This window comes from Chiloscyllium punctatum, chromosome 44 (assembly GCF_047496795.1).
Source record: "Chiloscyllium punctatum isolate Juve2018m chromosome 44, sChiPun1.3, whole genome shotgun sequence".
In the NCBI taxonomy this organism is placed as follows: domain Eukaryota; kingdom Metazoa; phylum Chordata; class Chondrichthyes; order Orectolobiformes; family Hemiscylliidae; genus Chiloscyllium; species Chiloscyllium punctatum.
The window spans coordinates 1,095,393-1,116,958 of NC_092782.1; positions in this window are offsets into that span (position 1 = coordinate 1,095,393).

Consider the following 21,566-nt stretch of genomic DNA (forward strand, 5'->3'; position numbering starts at 1 on the left):
TGAAAAGAGAAAAGAAGAGAAAAGTGAAAAGAAGAGATAAGAGAAAAGCAGTGAAAAGAGAAAAGAAGAGAAAAGAGAAATGAAGAGAAATGAGAAATGAAGAGAAAAGAGAAAAGAAGAGAAAAGAGAAAAGAAGAGATAAGAGAAAAGCAGTGAAAAGAGAAAAGAAGAGAAAAGAGAAATGAAGAGCAAAGAGAATAGAAGAGAAAAGAGAAGTGAAGAGAAATGAGAAATGAAGAGAAAAGAGAAAAGAAGAGAAAAGAGAAAAGACGAGAAAACAGAAAAGATAAATGAAGAGAAATTAGAAAAGAGAAATGACAAATTGAAAAGAGAAAAGAAGAGGAAAGAGAATAGAGAAAACAAGAGAAAACAGAAAACAAGAGAAAAGAAAAAAGGTAAAAGAAGAGAATAGAGAATAGAAGAGAAGAGGAAAGAGAAAAGGAAAGATAAGAAAAAAGTAGAGAAAAGTGAAAAGAAAAAAGAAATGAAGCGAAAAGAGGAAAGAGAAAAGAAGAGAAAAGAGAAAAGAAGAAAAAAGAGAAAAGAGAAGAGGGAAACGGAAAGGAGGAGAAAAGATTCAAGAGAAATGAAGAGTAAAGAGAAAAGAAGAGAAAAGAGAAAGTAGAGAAAAGAGGAATGAGAAAAGATGAGAAAAGGGAAAAGAGAAATGAAGAGAGAAGAGAAAAGAAGAGAAAAGAGAACGTAGAATATAAGAGAAAGAGAAAAGAAGAGAAAAGAGATAAGAAGAGAAAAGACAAAGTAGAATGTAAGAGAAAGAGAAAAGAAGAGAAAACAGAATAGAAGAGAAAAGAGGAAAGAGAAAAGGAGAGAAAAGAAGAAAAATAGAAAAGAGAAAAGAAGAGAAAAGAGAAAAGATAAAAGAAGAGAAATGAGAAATGAGAAAACAAGAAAAAAGAGAAAAGAGAAATGACAAAAGTGAAAAGAGAAAAGAAGAGGAAAGAGAATTGAGAATGAAGAGAAAAGAAGAGATAAGAGAAAAGCAGTGAAAAGAGAACAGAAGAGAAAAGAAGAGCAAAGAGAATAGAAGAGAAAAGAGAAGTGAAGAGAAATGAGAAACGAAGAGAAAAGAGAAAAGAAGAGAAAAGAAGTAAAAACAGAAAAGATAAATGAAGAGAAATGAGAAAGAGAAATGACAAATTGAAAAGAGGAAAGAAGAGGAAAGAGAAAAGAGAAAAGAAGAGAAAAGAGAAAGGAAGAGAAAACACAAAAGATAAATGAAGAGAAATGAGAAAAGAGAAATGACAAATTGAAAAGAGGAAAGAAGTGGAAAGAGAAAAGAGAAAACAAGTGAAAAGAAAAAAGGTAAAAGAAGAGAATAGAAAATAGAAGAGAAGAGGAAAGAGAAAAGTATAGAAAAGAAAAAAGAAGAGAAAAGTGAAAAGAAAAAAGAAATGAAGCGAAAAGAGGAAAGAGAAAAGAAGAGAAAAGAGAAAAGAAGAAAAAAGAGAAAACAGAAGAGGGAAAGAGAAAGGAGGATAAAAGATAAAAGAGAAATGAAGAGAAAAGAGAAAAGGAGAGAAAAGAGAAAGTACAGAAAAGAGGAATGAGAAAAGATGAGAAAAGGGAAAAGAGAAATGAAGAGAGAAGAGAAAAGAAGAGAAAAGAGAAAAGAAGATAAAAGAGAAAAGAGAAGAGGGAAAGACAAAGGAGGAGAAAAGATAAAAGAGAAATGAAGAGAAAAGAGAAAAGATAAAAGAAGAGAAATGAGAAATGAGAAAACAAGACAAAAGAGAAAAGGGAAATGACAAAAGTGAAAAGAGAAAAGAAGAGGAAAGAGAATTGAGAAAAGAAGAAATAAGAGAAAAGCAGTGAAAAGAGAAAAGAAGAGAAAAGTGAAAAGAAGAGATAAGAGAAAAGCAGTGAAAAGAGAAAAGAAGAGAAAAGAGAAATGAAGAGAAATGAGAAATGAAGAGAAAAGAGAAAAGAAGAGAAAAGAGAAAAGAAGAGATAAGAGAAAAGCAGTGAAAAGAGAAAAGAAGAGAAAAGAGAAATGAAGAGCAAAGAGAATAGAAGAGAAAAGAGAAGTGAAGAGAAATGAGAAATGAAGAGAAAAGAGAAAAGAAGAGAAAAGAGAAAAGAAGAGAAAACAGAAAAGATAAATGAAGAGAAATTAGAAAAGAGAAATGACAAATTGAAAAGAGAAAAGAAGAGGAAAGAGAATAGAGAAAACAAGAGAAAACAGAAAACAAGAGAAAAGAAAAAAGGTAAAAGAAGAGAATAGAGAATAGAAGGGAAGAGGAAAGAGAAAAGGAAAGATAAGAAAAAAGTAGAGAAAAGTGAAAAGAAAAAAGAAATGAAGCGAAAAGAGGAAAGAGAAAAGAAGAGAAAAGAGAAAAGAAGAAAAAAGAGAAAAGAGAAGAGGGAAACGGAAAGGAGGAGAAAAGATTCAAGAGAAATGAAGAGTAAAGAGAAAAGAAGAGAAAAGAGAAAGTAGAGAAAAGAGGAATGAGAAAAGATGAGAAAAGGGAAAAGAGAAATGAAGAGAGAAGAGAAAAGAAGAGAAAAGAGAACGTAGAATATAAGAGAAAGAGAAAAGAAGAGAAAAGAGATAAGAAGAGAAAAGACAAAGTAGAATGTAAGAGAAAGAGAAAAGAAGAGAAAACAGAATAGAAGAGAAAAGAGGAAAGAGAAAAGGAGAGAAAAGAAGAAAAATAGAAAAGAGAAAAGAAGAGAAAAGAGAAAAGATAAAAGAAGAGAAATGAGAAATGAGAAAACAAGACAAAAGAGAAAAGAGAAATGACAAAAGTGAAAAGAGAAAAGAAGAGGAAAGAGAATTGAGAATGAAGAGAAAAGAAGAGATAAGAGAAAAGCAGTGAAAAGAGAACAGAAGAGAAAAGAAGAGCAAAGAGAATAGAAGAGAAAAGAGAAGTGAAGAGAAATGAGAAATGAAGAGAAAAGAGAAAAGAAGAGAAAAGAAGTAAAAACAGAAAAGATAAATGAAGAGAAATGAGAAAGAGAAATGACAAATTGAAAAGAGGAAAGAAGAGGAAAGAGAAAAGAGAAAAGAAGAGAAAAGAGAAAGGAAGAGAAAACACAAAAGATAAATGAAGAGAAATGAGAAAAGAGAAATGACAAATTGAAAAGAGGAAAGAAGTGGAAAGAGAAAAGAGAAAACAAGTGAAAAGAAAAAAGGTAAAAGAAGAGAATAGAAAATAGAAGAGAAGAGGAAAGAGAAAAGTATAGAAAAGAAAAAAGAAGAGAAAAGTGAAAAGAAAAAAGAAATGAAGCGAAAAGAGGAAAGAGAAAAGAAGAGAAAAGAGAAAAGAAGAAAAAAGAGAAAACAGAAGAGGGAAAGAGAAAGGAGGATAAAAGATAAAAGAGAAATGAAGAGAAAAGAGAAAAGGAGAGAAAAGAGAAAGTACAGAAAAGAGGAATGAGAAAAGATGAGAAAAGGGAAAAGAGAAATGAAGAGAGAAGAGAAAAGAAGAGAAAAGAGAAAAGAAGATAAAAGAGAAAAGAGAAGAGGGAAAGACAAAGGAGGAGAAAAGATAAAAGAGAAATGAAGAGAAAAGAGAAAAGAAGAGAAAAGAGAAAAGATAAAAGAAGAGAAATGACAAATTAGAAAACAAGACAAAAGAGAAAAGAGAAATGACAAAAGGGAAAAGAGAAAAGAAGAGGAAAGAGATTTGAGAATGAAGAGAAAAGAAGAGATAAGAGAAAAGCAGTGAAAAGAGAAAAGAAGAGAAAAGAAGTGCAAAGAGAATAGAAGAGAAAAGAGAAGTGAAGAGAAATGAGAAATGAAGAGAAAAGAGAAAAGAAGAAAAAAGAAGTAAAAACAGAAAAGATAAATGAAGAGAAATGAGAAAAGAGAAATGACAAATTGAAAAGAGGAAAGAAGAGGAAAGAGAAAAGAGAAAACAAGAGAAAAGGAAAAAGGTAAAAGAAGAGAATAGAGAAAAGAAGAGATAAGAGAAAAGCAGTGCAAAGAGAAAAGAAGAGAAAAGAGAAAAGAAGAGATAAGAGAAAAGCAGTGCAAAGAGAAAAGAAGAGAAAAGAGAAATGAAGAGCAAAGAGAATAGAAGAGAAAAGAGAAGTGAAGAGAAATGAGAAATGAAGAGAAAAGAGAAAAGAGAAAAGAAGAGAAAAGAGAAAGGAAGAGAAAACACAAAAGATAAATGAAGAGAAATGAGAAAAGAGAAATGACAAATTGAAAAGAGGAAAGAAGTGGAAAGAGAAAAGAGAAAACAAGTGAAAAGAAAAAAGGTAAAAGAAGAGAATAGAAAATAGAAGAGAAGAGGAAAGAGAAAAGTATAGAAAAGAAAAAAGAAGAGAAAAGTGAAAAGAAAAAAGAAATGAAGCGAAAAGAGGAAAGAGAAAAGAAGAGAAAAGAGAAAAGAAGAAAAAAGAGAAAACAGAAGAGGGAAAGAGAAAGGAGGATAAAAGATAAAAGAGAAATGAAGAGAAAAGAGAAAAGGAGAGAAAAGAGAAAGTACAGAAAAGAGGAATGAGAAAAGATGAGAAAAGGGAAAAGAGAAATGAAGAGAGAAGAGAAAAGAAGAGAAAAGAGAAAAGAAGAGAAAAGAGAAAAGAAGAGAAAAGAGAAAAGATAAAAGAAGAGAAATGACAAATTAGAAAACAAGACAAAAGAGAAAAGAGAAATGACAAAAGTGAAAAGAGAAAAGAAGAGGAAAGAGAATTGAGAATGAAGAGAAAAGAAGAGAAAAGAGAACGTAGAATATAAGAGAAAGAGAAAAGAAGAGAAAAGAGATAAGAAGAGAAAAGACAAAGTAGAATGTAAGAGAAAGAGAAAAGAAGAGAAAACAGAATAGAAGAGAAAAGAGGAAAGAGAAAAGGAGAGAAAAGAAGAAAAATAGAAAAGAGAAAAGAAGAGAAAAGAGAAAAGATAAAAGAAGAGAAATGAGAAATGAGAAAACAAGACAAAAGAGAAAAGAGAAATGACAAAAGTGAAAAGAGAAAAGAAGAGGAAAGAGAATTGAGAATGAAGAGAAAAGAAGAGATAAGAGAAAAGCAGTGAAAAGAGAACAGAAGAGAAAAGAAGAGCAAAGAGAATAGAAGAGAAAAGAGAAGTGAAGAGAAATGAGAAATGAAGAGAAAAGAGAAAAGAAGAGAAAAGAAGTAAAAACAGAAAAGATAAATGAAGAGAAATGAGAAAGAGAAATGACAAATTGAAAAGAGGAAAGAAGAGGAAAGAGAAAAGAGAAAAGAAGAGAAAAGAGAAAGGAAGAGAAAACACAAAAGATAAATGAAGAGAAATGAGAAAAGAGAAATGACAAATTGAAAAGAGGAAAGAAGTGGAAAGAGAAAAGAGAAAACAAGTGAAAAGAAAAAAGGTAAAAGAAGAGAATAGAAAATAGAAGAGAAGAGGAAAGAGAAAAGTATAGAAAAGAAAAAAGAAGAGAAAAGTGAAAAGAAAAAAGAAATGAAGCGAAAAGAGGAAAGAGAAAAGAAGAGAAAAGAGAAAAGAAGAAAAAAGAGAAAACAGAAGAGGGAAAGAGAAAGGAGGATAAAAGATAAAAGAGAAATGAAGAGAAAAGAGAAAAGGAGAGAAAAGAGAAAGTACAGAAAAGAGGAATGAGAAAAGATGAGAAAAGGGAAAAGAGAAATGAAGAGAGAAGAGAAAAGAAGAGAAAAGAGAAAAGAAGATAAAAGAGAAAAGAGAAGAGGGAAAGACAAAGGAGGAGAAAAGATAAAAGAGAAATGAAGAGAAAAGAGAAAAGAAGAGAAAAGAGAAAAGATAAAAGAAGAGAAATGACAAATTAGAAAACAAGACAAAAGAGAAAAGAGAAATGACAAAAGGGAAAAGAGAAAAGAAGAGGAAAGAGATTTGAGAATGAAGAGAAAAGAAGAGATAAGAGAAAAGCAGTGAAAAGAGAAAAGAAGAGAAAAGAAGTGCAAAGAGAATAGAAGAGAAAAGAGAAGTGAAGAGAAATGAGAAATGAAGAGAAAAGAGAAAAGAAGAAAAAAGAAGTAAAAACAGAAAAGATAAATGAAGAGAAATGAGAAAAGAGAAATGACAAATTGAAAAGAGGAAAGAAGAGGAAAGAGAAAAGAGAAAACAAGAGAAAAGGAAAAAGGTAAAAGAAGAGAATAGAGAAAAGAAGAGATAAGAGAAAAGCAGTGCAAAGAGAAAAGAAGAGAAAAGAGAAAAGAAGAGATAAGAGAAAAGCAGTGCAAAGAGAAAAGAAGAGAAAAGAGAAATGAAGAGCAAAGAGAATAGAAGAGAAAAGAGAAGTGAAGAGAAATGAGAAATGAAGAGAAAAGAGAAAAGAGAAAAGAAGAGAAAAGAGAAAGGAAGAGAAAACACAAAAGATAAATGAAGAGAAATGAGAAAAGAGAAATGACAAATTGAAAAGAGGAAAGAAGTGGAAAGAGAAAAGAGAAAACAAGTGAAAAGAAAAAAGGTAAAAGAAGAGAATAGAAAATAGAAGAGAAGAGGAAAGAGAAAAGTATAGAAAAGAAAAAAGAAGAGAAAAGTGAAAAGAAAAAAGAAATGAAGCGAAAAGAGGAAAGAGAAAAGAAGAGAAAAGAGAAAAGAAGAAAAAAGAGAAAACAGAAGAGGGAAAGAGAAAGGAGGATAAAAGATAAAAGAGAAATGAAGAGAAAAGAGAAAAGGAGAGAAAAGAGAAAGTACAGAAAAGAGGAATGAGAAAAGATGAGAAAAGTGAAAGAGAAATGAAGAGAGAAGAGAAAAGAAGAGAAAAGAGAAAAGAAGAGAAAAGAGAAAAGAAGAGAAAAGAGAAAAGATAAAAGAAGAGAAATGACAAATTAGAAAACAAGACAAAAGAGAAAAGAGAAATGACAAAAGTGAAAAGAGAAAAGAAGAGGAAAGAGAATTGAGAATGAAGAGAAAAGAAGAGATAAGAGAAAAGCAGTGAAAAGAGAAAAGAAGAGAAAAGAAGAGCAAAGAGAATAGAAGAGAAAAGAGAAGTGAAGAGAAATGAGAAATGAAGAGAAAAGAGAAAAGAAGAGAAAAGAGAAAAGAAGAGAAAACAGAAAAGATAAATGAAGAGAAATGAGTAAAGAGAAATGACAAATTGAAAAGAGGAAAGAAGAGGAAAGAGAATAGAGAAAACAAGAGAAAAGAGAAAACAAGAGAAAAGAAAAAAGGTAAGAGAAGAGAAGAGAGAATAGAAGAGAAGAGGAAAGAGAAAAGGAAAGAAAAGAAAAAAGAAGAGAAAGCTGAAAAGAAAAAAGAAATGAAGCGAAAAGAGGAAAGAGAAAAGAAGAGAAAAGAGAAAAGAAGAGAAAAGAGAAAAGAGAAGAGGGAAAGACAAAGGAGGAGAAAAGATAAAAGAGAAATGAAGAGAAAAGAGAAAAGAAGAGAAAAGAGAAAAGATAAAAGAAGAGAAATGAGAAATGAGAAAACAAGACAAAAGAGAAAAGGGAAATGACAAAAGTGAAAAGAGAAAAGAAGAGGAAAGAGAATTGAGAAAAGAAGAAATAAGAGAAAAGCAGTGAAAAGAGAAAAGAAGAGAAAAGTGAAAAGAAGAGATAAGAGAAAAGCAGTGAAAAGAGAAAAGAAGAGAAAAGAGAAATGAAGAGAAATGAGAAATGAAGAGAAAAGAGAAAAGAAGAGAAAAGAGAAAAGAAGAGATAAGAGAAAAGCAGTGAAAAGAGAAAAGAAGAGAAAAGAGAAATGAAGAGCAAAGAGAATAGAAGAGAAAAGAGAAGTGAAGAGAAATGAGAAATGAAGAGAAAAGAGAAAAGAAGAGAAAAGAGAAAAGAAGAGAAAACAGAAAAGATAAATGAAGAGAAATTAGAAAAGAGAAATGACAAATTGAAAAGAGAAAAGAAGAGGAAAGAGAATAGAGAAAACAAGAGAAAACAGAAAACAAGAGAAAAGAAAAAAGGTAAAAGAAGAGAATAGAGAATAGAAGAGAAGAGGAAAGAGAAAAGGAAAGATAAGAAAAAAGTAGAGAAAAGTGAAAAGAAAAAAGAAATGAAGCGAAAAGAGGAAAGAGAAAAGAAGAGAAAAGAGAAAAGAAGAAAAAAGAGAAAAGAGAAGAGGGAAACGGAAAGGAGGAGAAAAGATTCAAGAGAAATGAAGAGTAAAGAGAAAAGAAGAGAAAAGAGAAAGTAGAGAAAAGAGGAATGAGAAAAGATGAGAAAAGGGAAAAGAGAAATGAAGAGAGAAGAGAAAAGAAGAGAAAAGAGAACGTAGAATATAAGAGAAAGAGAAAAGAAGAGAAAAGAGATAAGAAGAGAAAAGACAAAGTAGAATGTAAGAGAAAGAGAAAAGAAGAGAAAACAGAATAGAAGAGAAAAGAGGAAAGAGAAAAGGAGAGAAAAGAAGAAAAATAGAAAAGAGAAAAGAAGAGAAAAGAGAAAAGATAAAAGAAGAGAAATGAGAAATGAGAAAACAAGACAAAAGAGAAAAGAGAAATGACAAAAGTGAAAAGAGAAAAGAAGAGGAAAGAGAATTGAGAATGAAGAGAAAAGAAGAGATAAGAGAAAAGCAGTGAAAAGAGAACAGAAGAGAAAAGAAGAGCAAAGAGAATAGAAGAGAAAAGAGAAGTGAAGAGAAATGAGAAATGAAGAGAAAAGAGAAAAGAAGAGAAAAGAAGTAAAAACAGAAAAGATAAATGAAGAGAAATGAGAAAGAGAAATGACAAATTGAAAAGAGGAAAGAAGAGGAAAGAGAAAAGAGAAAAGAAGAGAAAAGAGAAAGGAAGAGAAAACACAAAAGATAAATGAAGAGAAATGAGAAAAGAGAAATGACAAATTGAAAAGAGGAAAGAAGTGGAAAGAGAAAAGAGAAAACAAGTGAAAAGAAAAAAGGTAAAAGAAGAGAATAGAAAATAGAAGAGAAGAGGAAAGAGAAAAGTATAGAAAAGAAAAAAGAAGAGAAAAGTGAAAAGAAAAAAGAAATGAAGCGAAAAGAGGAAAGAGAAAAGAAGAGAAAAGAGAAAAGAAGAAAAAAGAGAAAACAGAAGAGGGAAAGAGAAAGGAGGATAAAAGATAAAAGAGAAATGAAGAGAAAAGAGAAAAGGAGAGAAAAGAGAAAGTACAGAAAAGAGGAATGAGAAAAGATGAGAAAAGGGAAAAGAGAAATGAAGAGAGAAGAGAAAAGAAGAGAAAAGAGAAAAGAAGATAAAAGAGAAAAGAGAAGAGGGAAAGACAAAGGAGGAGAAAAGATAAAAGAGAAATGAAGAGAAAAGAGAAAAGATAAAAGAAGAGAAATGAGAAATGAGAAAACAAGACAAAAGAGAAAAGGGAAATGACAAAAGTGAAAAGAGAAAAGAAGAGGAAAGAGAATTGAGAAAAGAAGAAATAAGAGAAAAGCAGTGAAAAGAGAAAAGAAGAGAAAAGTGAAAAGAAGAGATAAGAGAAAAGCAGTGAAAAGAGAAAAGAAGAGAAAAGAGAAATGAAGAGAAATGAGAAATGAAGAGAAAAGAGAAAAGAAGAGAAAAGAGAAAAGAAGAGATAAGAGAAAAGCAGTGAAAAGAGAAAAGAAGAGAAAAGAGAAATGAAGAGCAAAGAGAATAGAAGAGAAAAGAGAAGTGAAGAGAAATGAGAAATGAAGAGAAAAGAGAAAAGAAGAGAAAAGAGAAAAGAAGAGAAAACAGAAAAGATAAATGAAGAGAAATTAGAAAAGAGAAATGACAAATTGAAAAAAGAAAAGAAGAGGAAAGAGAATAGAGAAAACAAGAGAAAACAGAAAACAAGAGAAAAGAAAAAAGGTAAAAGAAGAGAATAGAGAATAGAAGAGAAGAGGAAAGAGAAAAGGAAAGATAAGAAAAAAGTAGAGAAAAGTGAAAAGAAAAAAGAAATGAAGCGAAAAGAGGAAAGAGAAAAGAAGAGAAAAGAGAAAAGAAGAAAAAAGAGAAAAGAGAAGAGGGAAACGGAAAGGAGGAGAAAAGATTCAAGAGAAATGAAGAGTAAAGAGAAAAGAAGAGAAAAGAGAAAGTAGAGAAAAGAGGAATGAGAAAAGATGAGAAAAGGGAAAAGAGAAATGAAGAGAGAAGAGAAAAGAAGAGAAAAGAGAACGTAGAATATAAGAGAAAGAGAAAAGAAGAGAAAAGAGATAAGAAGAGAAAAGACAAAGTAGAATGTAAGAGAAAGAGAAAAGAAGAGAAAACAGAATAGAAGAGAAAAGAGGAAAGAGAAAAGGAGAGAAAAGAAGAAAAATAGAAAAGAGAAAAGAAGAGAAAAGAGAAAAGATAAAAGAAGAGAAATGAGAAATGAGAAAACAAGACAAAAGAGAAAAGAGAAATGACAAAAGTGAAAAGAGAAAAGAAGAGGAAAGAGAATTGAGAATGAAGAGAAAAGAAGAGATAAGAGAAAAGCAGTGAAAAGAGAACAGAAGAGAAAAGAAGAGCAAAGAGAATAGAAGAGAAAAGAGAAGTGAAGAGAAATGAGAAATGAAGAGAAAAGAGAAAAGAAGAGAAAAGAAGTAAAAACAGAAAAGATAAATGAAGAGAAATGAGAAAGAGAAATGACAAATTGAAAAGAGGAAAGAAGAGGAAAGAGAAAAGAGAAAAGAAGAGAAAAGAGAAAGGAAGAGAAAACACAAAAGATAAATGAAGAGAAATGAGAAAAGAGAAATGACAAATTGAAAAGAGGAAAGAAGTGGAAAGAGAAAAGAGAAAACAAGTGAAAAGAAAAAAGGTAAAAGAAGAGAATAGAAAATAGAAGAGAAGAGGAAAGAGAAAAGTATAGAAAAGAAAAAAGAAGAGAAAAGTGAAAAGAAAAAAGAAATGAAGCGAAAAGAGGAAAGAGAAAAGAAGAGAAAAGAGAAAAGAAGAAAAAAGAGAAAACAGAAGAGGGAAAGAGAAAGGAGGATAAAAGATAAAAGAGAAATGAAGAGAAAAGAGAAAAGGAGAGAAAAGAGAAAGTACAGAAAAGAGGAATGAGAAAAGATGAGAAAAGGGAAAAGAGAAATGAAGAGAGAAGAGAAAAGAAGAGAAAAGAGAAAAGAAGATAAAAGAGAAAAGAGAAGAGGGAAAGACAAAGGAGGAGAAAAGATAAAAGAGAAATGAAGAGAAAAGAGAAAAGATAAAAGAAGAGAAATGAGAAATGAGAAAACAAGACAAAAGAGAAAAGGGAAATGACAAAAGTGAAAAGAGAAAAGAAGAGGAAAGAGAATTGAGAAAAGAAGAAATAAGAGAAAAGCAGTGAAAAGAGAAAAGAAGAGAAAAGTGAAAAGAAGAGATAAGAGAAAAGCAGTGAAAAGAGAAAAGAAGAGAAAAGAGAAATGAAGAGAAATGAGAAATGAAGAGAAAAGAGAAAAGAAGAGAAAAGAGAAAAGAAGAGATAAGAGAAAAGCAGTGAAAAGAGAAAAGAAGAGAAAAGAGAAATGAAGAGCAAAGAGAATAGAAGAGAAAAGAGAAGTGAAGAGAAATGAGAAATGAAGAGAAAAGAGAAAAGAAGAGAAAAGAGAAAAGAAGAGAAAACAGAAAAGATAAATGAAGAGAAATTAGAAAAGAGAAATGACAAATTGAAAAAAGAAAAGAAGAGGAAAGAGAATAGAGAAAACAAGAGAAAACAGAAAACAAGAGAAAAGAAAAAAGGTAAAAGAAGAGAATAGAGAATAGAAGAGAAGAGGAAAGAGAAAAGGAAAGATAAGAAAAAAGTAGAGAAAAGTGAAAAGAAAAAAGAAATGAAGCGAAAAGAGGAAAGAGAAAAGAAGAGAAAAGAGAAAAGAAGAAAAAAGAGAAAAGAGAAGAGGGAAACGGAAAGGAGGAGAAAAGATTCAAGAGAAATGAAGAGTAAAGAGAAAAGAAGAGAAAAGAGAAAGTAGAGAAAAGAGGAATGAGAAAAGATGAGAAAAGGGAAAAGAGAAATGAAGAGAGAAGAGAAAAGAAGAGAAAAGAGAACGTAGAATATAAGAGAAAGAGAAAAGAAGAGAAAAGAGATAAGAAGAGAAAAGACAAAGTAGAATGTAAGAGAAAGAGAAAAGAAGAGAAAACAGAATAGAAGAGAAAAGAGGAAAGAGAAAAGGAGAGAAAAGAAGAAAAATAGAAAAGAGAAAAGAAGAGAAAAGAGAAAAGATAAAAGAAGAGAAATGAGAAATGAGAAAACAAGACAAAAGAGAAAAGAGAAATGACAAAAGTGAAAAGAGAAAAGAAGAGGAAAGAGAATTGAGAATGAAGAGAAAAGAAGAGATAAGAGAAAAGCAGTGAAAAGAGAACAGAAGAGAAAAGAAGAGCAAAGAGAATAGAAGAGAAAAGAGAAGTGAAGAGAAATGAGAAATGAAGAGAAAAGAGAAAAGAAGAGAAAAGAAGTAAAAACAGAAAAGATAAATGAAGAGAAATGAGAAAGAGAAATGACAAATTGAAAAGAGGAAAGAAGAGGAAAGAGAAAAGAGAAAAGAAGAGAAAAGAGAAAGGAAGAGAAAACACAAAAGATAAATGAAGAGAAATGAGAAAAGAGAAATGACAAATTGAAAAGAGGAAAGAAGTGGAAAGAGAAAAGAGAAAACAAGTGAAAAGAAAAAAGGTAAAAGAAGAGAATAGAAAATAGAAGAGAAGAGGAAAGAGAAAAGTATAGAAAAGAAAAAAGAAGAGAAAAGTGAAAAGAAAAAAGAAATGAAGCGAAAAGAGGAAAGAGAAAAGAAGAGAAAAGAGAAAAGAAGAAAAAAGAGAAAACAGAAGAGGGAAAGAGAAAGGAGGATAAAAGATAAAAGAGAAATGAAGAGAAAAGAGAAAAGGAGAGAAAAGAGAAAGTACAGAAAAGAGGAATGAGAAAAGATGAGAAAAGGGAAAAGAGAAATGAAGAGAGAAGAGAAAAGAAGAGAAAAGAGAAAAGAAGATAAAAGAGAAAAGAGAAGAGGGAAAGACAAAGGAGGAGAAAAGATAAAAGAGAAATGAAGAGAAAAGAGAAAAGAAGAGAAAAGAGAAAAGATAAAAGAAGAGAAATGACAAATTAGAAAACAAGACAAAAGAGAAAAGAGAAATGACAAAAGGGAAAAGAGAAAAGAAGAGGAAAGAGATTTGAGAATGAAGAGAAAAGAAGAGATAAGAGAAAAGCAGTGAAAAGAGAAAAGAAGAGAAAAGAAGTGCAAAGAGAATAGAAGAGAAAAGAGAAGTGAAGAGAAATGAGAAATGAAGAGAAAAGAGAAAAGAAGAAAAAAGAAGTAAAAACAGAAAAGATAAATGAAGAGAAATGAGAAAAGAGAAATGACAAATTGAAAAGAGGAAAGAAGAGGAAAGAGAAAAGAGAAAACAAGAGAAAAGGAAAAAGGTAAAAGAAGAGAATAGAGAAAAGAAGAGATAAGAGAAAAGCAGTGCAAAGAGAAATGAAGAGAAAAGAGAAAAGAGAAAAGAAGAGAAAAGAGAAAGGAAGAGAAAACACAAAAGATAAATGAAGAGAAATGAGAAAAGAGAAATGACAAATTGAAAAGAGGAAAGAAGTGGAAAGAGAAAAGAGAAAACAAGTGAAAAGAAAAAAGGTAAAAGAAGAGAATAGAAAATAGAAGAGAAGAGGAAAGAGAAAAGTATAGAAAAGAAAAAAGAAGAGAAAAGTGAAAAGAAAAAAGAAATGAAGCGAAAAGAGGAAAGAGAAAAGAAGAGAAAAGAGAAAAGAAGAAAAAAGAGAAAACAGAAGAGGGAAAGAGAAAGGAGGATAAAAGATAAAAGAGAAATGAAGAGAAAAGAGAAAAGGAGAGAAAAGAGAAAGTACAGAAAAGAGGAATGAGAAAAGATGAGAAAAGTGAAAGAGAAATGAAGAGAGAAGAGAAAAGAAGAGAAAAGAGAAAAGAAGAGAAAAGAGAAAAGAAGAGAAAAGAGAAAAGATAAAAGAAGAGAAATGACAAATTAGAAAACAAGACAAAAGAGAAAAGAGAAATGACAAAAGTGAAAAGAGAAAAGAAGAGGAAAGAGAATTGAGAATGAAGAGAAAAGAAGAGATAAGAGAAAAGCAGTGAAAAGAGAAAAGAAGAGAAAAGAAGAGCAAAGAGAATAGAAGAGAAAAGAGAAGTGAAGAGAAATGAGAAATGAAGAGAAAAGAGAAAAGAAGAGAAAAGAGAAAAGAAGAGAAAACAGAAAAGATAAATGAAGAGAAATGAGTAAAGAGAAATGACAAATTGAAAAGAGGAAAGAAGAGGAAAGAGAATAGAGAAAACAAGAGAAAAGAGAAAACAAGAGAAAAGAAAAAAGGTAAGAGAAGAGAATAGAGAATAGAAGAGAAGAGGAAAGAGAAAAGGAAAGAAAAGAAAAAAGAAGAGAAAGCTGAAAAGAAAAAAGAAATGAAGCGAAAAGAGGAAAGAGAAAAGAAGAGAAAAGAGAAAAGAAGAGAAAAGAGAAAAGAGAAGAGGGAAAGACAAAGGAGGAGAAAAGATAAAAGAGAAATGAAGAGAAAAGAGAAAAGAAGAGAAAAGAGAAAAGATAAAAGAAGAGAAATGAGAAATGAGAAAACAAGACAAAAGAGAAAAGAGAAATGACAAAAGTGAAAAGAGAAAAGAAGAGGAAAGAGAATTGAGAAAAGAAGAAATAAGAGAAAAGCAGTGAAAAGAGAAAAGAAGAGAAAAGTGAAAAGAAGAGATAAGAGAAAAGCAGTGAAAAGAGAAAAGAAGAGAAAAGAGAAATGAAGAGAAATGAGAAATGAAGAGAAAAGAGAAAAGAAGAGAAAAGAGAAAAGAAGAGATAAGAGAAAAGCAGTGAAAAGAGAAAAGAAGAGAAAAGAGAAATGAAGAGCAAAGAGAATAGAAGAGAAAAGAGAAGTGAAGAGAAATGAGAAATGAAGAGAAAAGAGAAAAGAAGAGAAAAGAGAAAAGACGAGAAAACAGAAAAGATAAATGAAGAGAAATTAGAAAAGAGAAATGACAAATTGAAAAGAGAAAAGAAGAGGAAAGAGAATAGAGAAAACAAGAGAAAACAGAAAACAAGAGAAAAGAAAAAAGGTAAAAGAAGAGAATAGAGAATAGAAGAGAAGAGGAAAGAGAAAAGGAAAGATAAGAAAAAAGTAGAGAAAAGTGAAAAGAAAAAAGAAATGAAGCGAAAAGAGGAAAGAGAAAAGAAGAGAAAAGAGAAAAGAAGAAAAAAGAGAAAAGAGAAGAGGGAAACGGAAAGGAGGAGAAAAGATTCAAGAGAAATGAAGAGTAAAGAGAAAAGAAGAGAAAAGAGAAAGTAGAGAAAAGAGGAATGAGAAAAGATGAGAAAAGGGAAAAGAGAAATGAAGAGAGAAGAGAAAAGAAGAGAAAAGAGAACGTAGAATATAAGAGAAAGAGAAAAGAAGAGAAAAGAGATAAGAAGAGAAAAGACAAAGTAGAATGTAAGAGAAAGAGAAAAGAAGAGAAAACAGAATAGAAGAGAAAAGAGGAAAGAGAAAAGGAGAGAAAAGAAGAAAAATAGAAAAGAGAAAAGAAGAGAAAAGAGAAAAGATAAAAGAAGAGAAATGAGAAATGAGAAAACAAGACAAAAGAGAAAAGAGAAATGACAAAAGTGAAAAGAGAAAAGAAGAGGAAAGAGAATTGAGAATGAAGAGAAAAGAAGAGATAAGAGAAAAGCAGTGAAAAGAGAAAAGAAGAGAAAAGAAGTGCAAAGAGAATAGAAGAGAAAAGAGAAGTGAAGAGAAATGAGAAATGAAGAGAAAAGAGAAAAGAAGAAAAAAGAAGAAAAAAGAGAAAAGATAAATGAAGAGAAATGAGAAAAGAGAAATGACAAATTGAAAAGAGGAAAGAAGAGGAAAGAGAAAAGAGAAAACAAGAGAAAAGGAAAAAGGTAAAAGAAGAGAATAGAGAAAAGAAGAGATAAGAGAAAAGCAGTGCAAAGAGAAAAGAAGAGAAAAGAGAAAAGAAGAGATAAGAGAAAAGCAGTGCAAAGAGAAAAGAAGAGAAAAGAGAAATGAAGAGCAAAGAGAATAGAAGAGAAAAGAGAAGTGAAGAGAAATGAGAAATGAAGAGAAAAGAGAAAAGAGAAAAGAAGAGAAAAGAGAAAGGAAGAGAAAACACAAAAGATAAATGAAGAGGAATGAGAAAAGAGAAATGACAAATTGAAAAGAGGAAAGAAGTGGAAAGAGAAAAGAGAAAACAAGTGAAAAGAAAAAAGGTAAAAGAAGAGAATAGAAAATAGAAGAGAAGAGGAAAGAGAAAAGTATAGAAAAGAAAAAAGAAGAGAAAAGTGAAAAGAAAAAAGAAATGAAGCGAAAAGAGGAAAGAGAAAAGAAGAGAAAAGAGAAAAGAAGAAAAAAGAGAAAACAGAAGAGGGAAAGAGAAAGGAGGATAAAAGATAAAAGAGAAATGAAGAGAAAAGGAGAGAAAAGAGAAAGTACAGAAAAGAGGAATGAGAAAAGATGAGAAAAGGGAAAGAGAAATGAAGAGAGAAGAGAAAAGAAGAGAAAAGAGAAAAGAAGAGAAAAGAGAAAAGAAGAGAAAAGAGAAAAGATAAAAGAAGAGAAATGACAAATTAGAAAACAAGACAAAAGAGAAAAGAGAAATGACAAAAGTGAAAAGAGAAAAGAAGAGGAAAGAGAATTGAGAATGAAGAGAAAAGAAGAGATAAGAGAAAAGCAGTGAAAAGAGAAAAGAAGAGAAAAGAAGAGCAAAGAGAATAGAAGAGAAAAGAGAAGTGAAGAGAAATGAGAAATGAAGAGAAAAGAGAAAAGAAGAGAAAAGAGAAAAGAAGAGAAAACAGAAAAGATAAATGAAGAGAAATGAGTAAAGAGAAATGACAAATTGAAAAGAGGAAATAAGAGGAAAGAGAATAGAGAAAACAAGAGAAAAGAGAAAACAAGAGAAAAGAAAAAAGGTAAGAGAAGAGAATAGAGAATAGAAGAGAAGAGGAAAGAGAAAAGGAAAGAAAAGAAAAAAGAAGAGAAAGCTGAAAAGAAAAAAGAAATGAAGCGAAAAGAGGAAAGAAAAAAGAAGAGAAAAGAGAAAAGAAGAGAAAAGAGAAAAGAGAAGAGGGAAAGACAAAGGAGGAGAAAAGATAAAAGAGAAATGAAGAGAAAAGAGAAAAGAAGAGAAAAAAGAAAAGATAAAAGAAGAGAAATGAGAAATGAGAAAACAAGACAAAAGAGAAAAGAGAAATGACAAAAGTGAAAAGAGAAAAGAAGAGGAAAGAGAATTGAGAAAAGAAGAAATAAGAGAAAAGCAGTGAAAAGAGAAAAGAAGAGAAAAGTGAAAAGAAGAGATAAGAGAAAAGCAGTGAAAAGAGAAAAGAAGAGAAAAGAGAAATGAAGAGAAATGAGAAATGAAGAGAAAAGAGAAAAGAAGAGAAAAGAGAAAAGAAGAGATAAGAGAAAAGCAGTGAAAAGAGAAAAGAAGAGAAAAGAGAAATGAAGAGCAAAGAGAATAGAAGAGAAAAGAGAAGTGAAGAGAAATGAGAAATGAAGAGAAAAGAGAAAAGAAGAGAAAAGAGAAAAGACGAGAAAACAGAAAAGATAAATGAAGAGAAATTAGAAAAGAGAAATGACAAATTGAAAAGAGAAAAGAAGAGGAAAGAGAATAGAGAAAACAAGAGAAAACAGAAAACAAGAGAAAAGAAAAAAGGTAAAAGAAGAGAATAGAGAATAGAAGAGAAGAGGAAAGAGAAAAGGAAAGATAAGAAAAAAGTAGAGAAAAGTGAAAAGAAAAAAGAAATGAAGCGAAAAGAGGAAAGAGAAAAGAAGAGAAAAGAGAAAAGAAGAAAAAAGAGAAAAGAGAAGAGGGAAACGGAAAGGAGGAGAAAAGATTCAAGAGAAATGAAGAGTAAAGAGAAAAGAAGAGAAAAGAGAAAGTAGAGAAAAGAGGAATGAGAAAAGATGAGAAAAGGGAAAAGAGAAATGAAGAGAGAAGAGAAAAGAAGAGAAAAGAGAACGTAGAATATAAGAGAAAGAGAAAAGAAGAGAAAAGAGATAAGAAGAGAAAAGACAAAGTAGAATGTAAGAGAAAGAGAAAAGAAGAGAAAACAGAATAGAAGAGAAAAGAGGAAAGAGAAAAGGAGAGAAAAGAAGAAAAATAGAAAAGAGAAAAGAAGAGAAAAGAGAAAAGATAAAAGAAGAGAAATGAGAAATGAGAAAACAAGACAAAAGAGAAAAGAGAAATGACAAAAGTGAAAAGAGAAAAGAAGAGGAAAGAGAATTGAGAATGAAGAGAAAAGAAGAGATAAGAGAAAAGCAGTGAAAAGAGAACAGAAGAGAAAAGAAGAGCAAAGAGAATAGAAGAGAAAAGAGAAGTGAAGAGAAATGAGAAATGAAGAGAAAAGAGAAAAGAAGAGAAAAGAAGTAAAAACAGAAAAGATAAATGAAGAGAAATGAGAAAGAGAAATGACAAATTGAAAAGAGGAAAGAAGAGGAAAGAGAAAAGAGAAAAGAAGAGAAAAGAGAAAGGAAGAGAAAACACAAAAGATAAATGAAGAGAAATGAGAAAAGAGAAATGACAAATTGAAAAGAGGAAAGAAGTGGAAAGAGAAAAGAGAAAACAAGTGAAAAGAAAAAAGGTAAAAGAAGAGAATAGAAAATAGAAGAGAAGAGGAAAGAGAAAAGTATAGAAAAGAAAAAAGAAGAGAAAAGTGAAAAGAAAAAAGAAATGAAGCGAAAAGAGGAAAGAGAAAAGAAGAGAAAAGAGAAAAGAAGAAAAAAGAGAAAACAGAAGAGGGAAAGAGAAAGTAGGATAAAAGATAAAAGAGAAATGAAGAGAAAAGAGAAAAGGAGAGAAAAGAGAAAGTACAGAAAAGAGGAATGAGAAAAGATGAGAAAAGGGAAAAGAGAAATGAAGAGAGAAGAGAAAAGAAGAGAAAAGAGAAAAGAAGATAAAAGAGAAAAGAGAAGAGGGAAAGACAAAGGAGGAGAAAAGATAAAAGAGAAATGAAGAGAAAAGAGAAAAGAAGAGAAAAGAGAAAAGCAGTGCAAAGAGAAATGAAGAGAAAAGAGAAAAGAGAAAAGAAGAGAAAAGAGAAAGGAAGAGAAAACACGAAAGATAAATGAAGAGAAATGAGAAAAGAGAAATGACAAATTGAAAAGAGGAAAGAAGTGGAAAGAGAAAAGAGAAAACAAGTGAAAAGAAAAAAGGTAAAAGAAGAGAATAGAAAATAGAAGAGAAGAGGAAAGAGAAAAGTATAGAAAAGAAAAAAGAAGAGAAAAGTGAAAAGAAAAAAGAAATGAAGCGAAAAGAGGAAAGAGAAAAGAAGAGAAAAGAGAAAAGAAGAAAAAAGAGAAAACAGAAGAGGGAAAGAGAAAGGAGGATAAAAGATAAAAGAGAAATGAAGAGAAAAGAGAAAAGGAGAGAAAAGAGAAAGTACAGAAAAGAGGAATGAGAAAAGATGAGAAAAGTGAAAGAGAAATGAAGAGAGAAGAGAAAAGAAGAGAAAAGAGAAAAGAAGAGAAAAGAGAAAAGAAGAGAAAAGAGAAAAGATAAAAGAAGAGAAATGACAAATTAGAAAACAAGACAAAAGAGAAAAGAGAAATGACAAAAGTGAAAAGAGAAAAGAAGAGGAAAGAGAATTGAGAATGAAGAGAAAAGAAGAGATAAGAGAAAAGCAGTGAAAAGAGAAAAGAAGAGAAAAGAAGAGCAAAGAGAATAGAAGAGAAAAGAGAAGTGAAGAGAAATGAGAAATGAAGAGAAAAGAGAAAAGAAGAGAAAAGAGAAAAGAAGAGAAAACAGAAAAGATAAATGAAGAGAAATGAGTAAAGAGAAATGACAAATTGAAAAGAGGAAAGAAGAGGAAAGAGAATAGAGAAAACAAGAGAAAAGAGAAAACAAGAGAAAAGAAAAAAGGTAAGAGAAGAGAATAGAGAATAGAAGAGAAGAGGAAAGAGAAAAGGAAAGAAAAGAAAAAAGAAGAGAAAGCTGAAAAGAAAAAAGAAATGAAGCGAAAAGAGGAAAGAAAAAAGAAGAGAAAAGAGAAAAGAAGAGAAAAGAGAAAAGAGAAGAGGGAAAGACAAAGGAGGAGAAAAGATAAAAGAGAAATGAAGAGAAAAGAGAAAAGAAGAGAAAAAAGAAAAGATAAAAGAAGAGAAATGAGAAATGAGAAAACAAGACAAAAGAGAAAAGAGAAATGACAAAAGTGAAAAGAGAAAAGAAGAGGAAAGAGAATTGAGAAAAGAAGAAATAAGAGAAAAGCAGTGAAAAGAGAAAAGAAGAGAAAAGTGAAAAGAAGAGATAAGAGAAAAGCAGTGAAAAGAGAAAAGAAGAGAAAAGAGAAATGAAGAGAAATGAGAAATGAAGAGAAAAGAGAAAAGAAGAGAAAAGAGAAAAGAAGAGATAAGAGAAAAGCAGTGAAAAGAGAAAAGAAGAGAAAAGAGAAATGAAGAGCAAAGAGAATAGAAGAGAAAAGAGAAGTGAAGAGAAATGAGAAATGAAGAGAAAAGAGAAAAGAAGAGAAAAGAGAAAAGACGAGAAAACAGAAAAGATAAATGAAGAGAAATTAGAAAAGAGAAATGACAAATTGAAAAGAGAAAAGAAGAGGAAAGAGAATAGAGAAAACAAGAGAAAACAGAAAACAAGAGAAAAGAAAAAAGGTAAAAGAAGAGAATAGAGAATAGAAGAGAAGAGGAAAGAGAAAAGGAAAGATAAGAAAAAAGTAGAGAAAAGTGAAAAGAAAAAAGAAATGAAGCGAAAAGAGGAAAGAGAAAAGAAGAGAAAAGAGAAAAGAAGAAAAAAGAGAAAAGAGAAGAGGGAAACGGAAAGGAGGAGAAAAGATTCAAGAGAAATGAAGAGTAAAGAGAAAAGAAGAGAAAAGAGAAAGTAGAGAAAAGAGGAATGAGAAAAGATGAGAAAAGGGAAAAGAGAAATGAAGAGAGAAGAGAAAAGAAGAGAAAAGAGAACGTAGAATATAAGAGAAAGAGAAAAGAAGAGAAAAGAGATAAGAAGAGAAAAGACAAAGTAGAATGTAAGAGAAAGAGAAAAGAAGAGAAAACAGAATAGAAGAGAAAAGAGGAAAGAGAAAAGGAGAGAAAAGAAGAAAAATAGAAAAGAGAAAAGAAGAGAAAAGAGAAAAGATAAAAGAAGAGAAATGAGAAATGAGAAAACAAGACAAAAGAGAAAAGAGAAATGACAAAAGTGAAAAGAGAAAAGAAGAGGAAAGAGAATTGAGAATGAAGAGAAAAGAAGAGATAAGAGAAAAGCAGTGAAAAGAGAAAAGAAGAGAAAAGAAGTGCAAAGAGAATAGAAGAGAAAAGAGAAGTGAAGAGAAATGAGAAATGAAGAGAAAAGAGAAAAGAAGAAAAAAGAAGAAAAAAGAGAAAAGATAAATGAAGAGAAATGAGAAAAGAGAAATGACAAATTGAAAAGAGGAAAGAAGAGGAAAGAGAAAAGAGAAAACAAGAGAAAAGGAAAAAGGTAAAAGAAGAGAATAGAGAAAAGAAGAGATAAGAGAAAAGCAGTGCAAAGAGAAAAGAAGAGAAAAGAGAAAAGAAGAGATAAGAGAAAAGCAGTGCAAAGAGAAAAGAAGAGAAAAGAGAAATGAAGAGCAAAGAGAATAGAAGAGAAAAGAGAAGTGAAGAGAAATGAGAAATGAAGAGAAAAGAGAAAAGAGAAAAGAAGAGAAAAGAGAAAGGAAGAGAAAACACAAAAGATAAATGAAGAGGAATGAGAAAAGAGAAATGACAAATTGAAAAGAGGAAAGAAGTGGAAAGAGAAAAGAGAAAACAAGTGAAAAGAAAAAAGGTAAAAGAAGAGAATAGAAAATAGAAGAGAAGAGGAAAGAGAAAAGTATAGAAAAGAAAAA